General features: G+C 57.3%; 1 long non-coding RNA gene across 1 annotated transcript; it reads right to left on the bottom strand.

Moving 5' to 3' along the window:
- Window positions 1-776: 776 nt before the first annotated feature.
- LOC128134953 (uncharacterized) lies at window positions 777-2,320 on the bottom strand. The gene is made up of 3 exons (XR_008232883.1): window positions 2,201-2,320; window positions 1,522-1,652; window positions 777-958 (listed from the first exon to the last, which is right to left on the bottom strand). It is a non-coding gene; the product is annotated as an uncharacterized LOC128134953 (long non-coding RNA).
- Between the last annotated feature and the right edge of the window lie 805 nt (window positions 2,321-3,125).

The following is a 3,125-nucleotide window of genomic DNA, read 5'->3' on the forward strand; positions in this document are numbered from 1 at the left end:
CTCCTCTGGACACGCTCAAGCAGCTCAATGTCTTTCCTGTAGTGAGGGGCCCAAAACTGAACACAGGACTCGAGGTGCGGCCTCACCAGTGCCGAGTACAGGGGAACAATCACCTCCCTGCTCCTGCTGGCCACACTGTTCCTGATACAGGCCAGGCTGCCGTTGGCCTTCTTGGCCACCTGGGCACACTGCTGGCTCATATTCAGCCAGCTATCAACCAGCACCCCCAGGTCTTTCTCTGCCGGGCAGCTTTCCAGCCACTCTTCCCCAAGCCTGTAGCGCTGCATGGGGTTGCCGTGACCGAAGTGCAGGACCCGGCACTTGGCCTTGTTAAACTTCATACGATTGGCCTCAGCCTTGGTGCCAAATATAGGGCTTTGGGCACTACAGTTGAGGCTTAGAGCTGTGAAAGGGGGGTTTGGACTCTCGGAAGGAGGGTCAGGGCCTTAAGAATGGGGCTTTGGGCCCTAAAAATAGTGCTTTAGAAATGAAAATGAGGCTTTGAACCCTGAAATTAGGTTTTGGGCCCTCAGTTGGATGCTTTGGTACCAAAAACTAAGGCTTTGCACCCTAAAAAGGGGTCTTCGGATGCTCAAAAGGAGGCTTCGGGCCCTCAAAATTGCAGACCGAGTACTAAAAATGAGCCTGTGGTCCATGAAAAGGAGGATTTGGTCCCCAAAAAGCAGGCTTGGGAAGCTCAAAAATGAGGGTTTGGGCCTGAAAAGAAGCCTTTGGGCCTGAAAATGTGCCTTTGGACCCTATAAAGAAGGCTTTGGACTCTCAAAATGAGGCTTTGCACCTTCATAATCAGACTTGAAGAAATTGTTACTCAAAGGATTTGGTCCACATCACGACCATCACTCTTCTTGGCAACAAAGGGGAAAGCTCTGGATGACAAAGGATATCAGGATGCGCCCCAGAAAAAAAAGACCAGCGCAAGAAGATCCCTGTCACCTACCTGCAAAGGAATAATTTTAGCTCTATGAAATGGGTACCCAAAATGAAAACACATGGAACAGCAGCCATCATCAAAACTCTTTCAGTGGTAGTTTTAACTGCAGCAGATCTGCAGGCAGACAAACTTATTGTCACAGGGCCCCAAAAGGAGTAATAATTAGCAAACAGAAACTCTACCCATAGCCCATATCTATCTAGCCTTTAAAGGTAAAGCAGCTCTGAAGGTCTAGACCAGCCTATACGTACATCCTGTGCCTACCTGCTCCATGATCTGTCTGGAAACTCAAATCACAATTACCTTTGAAAAAGAATGCAACCTGGGGGGAAGGGGAGTGAAAGGAAGACACTGGTGGAAAAAAGGAAAAGCGTACGCGTGCAATTGCAAATGGAAGGAGCCAAGTTATCCCAAAGACCAGCTCAGCCCAACTCGCTCTTGCCGGCAAAAAGCTGTGCAGCTTGGAGGAAAAAAAGCAGACTTTGGTGCTGGGATGCACACCAACGTCTGAGCTCAGATCTGAAAGAGCAGGAAAACCTTGACAGGGCTCCTTGCCGCTGCCCTCCTACCTGTGTGCATGCTGCGACCGCCTCGTTGCCCTGAGGTCCTCCCAGACTAACAGGGAGGTGGCATCTGTCCAGTCCACGTGCCGTGACGAAGAAACAGTTTTGACCACGAAGCGGGTAGAAGGTAACTGCATCTGCAGAAGCAAAGGGGCAGCCACGCCTCGGCTTCGGAGATGCCCAAAGCTGCCCCAGGAGCCCTCGGTGCCCCAGCATTTGCTCGGCCCTGAAGCCCCGCAGGGCCTTGCCAGCACTGGGGAGCCCCAGGCACAGAAGGGAAGGACAGTGGTCAGCCCCTGTGGGGAGAGGGACGGGGCTCTGTCCTTCCTTCTGGCCGCAGGAGGATGCCCTGGGCCACGCCAGGACAGGCTGTCTCTCCTCCTCAGCCCCGGGGGAAGGTGAGGCCTGAGGAAGGCCCTGGGTGCTGGGCTCAGCACGGGCGGTGCGACCGGGGCCAGAGCCCTGTCTCCTGCCGGGTGCCGGCCTGGCCGAGGCCAGCGGCTCCCGTCACGCAGCTCCTCCCGCCCGGGGCTGTGGCTGGAGCCCAGACAGAACCACCTTTTGGGAAAGACTTGCCGATCCAGAGCGAATCCAGAGCAGATCCCCTCCTGTCCTCTCATGTCCCCTCCCTGAGGGGGCCCAGACCCCACGAGCAGACCGAGGGAGGGCAGACCTGCGCACACACCTTGCGCTGCTGAGAGAACAGCTCCAGGTGGAATGGCCCCTCTTGCAGGCCGTCTCTCCGCAGGCCCAGTGTCCCGGCTGGCTGAGGAGCAGCTGCCCTGGCGGGGGGCAGCTGGCGCAGGGCAGCTCTGTGAGGAGAGGCCCGGGCTGCCCCTGCCCGCCCGGCAACAGCTGCGCCATTGGCCATGGCTGAGCCAATCAGCGGAGCCGGTGTTGGCCTGTCAGTCACTGCCGACCTGGGGCGGGGCCGGAGGGGGCAGAGGCTGAGTGGCCTGAGGAGAAATGGGGGAGAGATGGGGTGGGGCAGCCGGGGCGAGGGGGGGACCAGGGCCAAGGCCGGGACCAGGTTTGCAATTGCAGGTGCAGGTTGTCTCCCGGCGTGGACGGGCCTGGGGGAGACCTGGAGACCTCATCACCCGTGGGCCCTGCCGTGGCCCAGCTCACCAGCCCTGGGCCCGAGCGCTCGGCCCCAGGAACAACCCCACAACCAGGGTCAGAGCAGCTCCTGCTGCTGCCCCGAGGGTCGCCAGCCCTGAGCCAGAGTGCAGGTAGCTGAGCTGGGATGAGGTGGAAGAGACTGGAAAGCGATTCGTGGAGAGGAGGCGATGGCAGAAGGTGCAGCGTACGTGGCGCCGGGGGTTAACTGGCACCCTCTGTTTCGTGTCTGGGTCGGTACTGTACTTGCACGTGTGTTGTCCCACGAGCGGGGGTCGGTACCCGGCGTGCGATATGCGCACAGAGCCGAGAAATCTGTTTATTTGAAGTCTGCGCAGAGATGGGTGCTGGGGGGTGACTCCACAAAGCTGGCAGGCCACACCAAAGAAAAACAATGTATTTATTCTGTTACATGCTTAGTAAAATCCCGCCTAAATTTACATTCATCGCTTAGTAGTCACCATCTCATCTACTGTTGGCCAGTTATATTT

The sequence above is a fragment of the Harpia harpyja genome, chromosome 21 (assembly GCF_026419915.1).
Source record: "Harpia harpyja isolate bHarHar1 chromosome 21, bHarHar1 primary haplotype, whole genome shotgun sequence".
Taxonomy (NCBI): Eukaryota; Metazoa; Chordata; class Aves; order Accipitriformes; family Accipitridae; genus Harpia; species Harpia harpyja.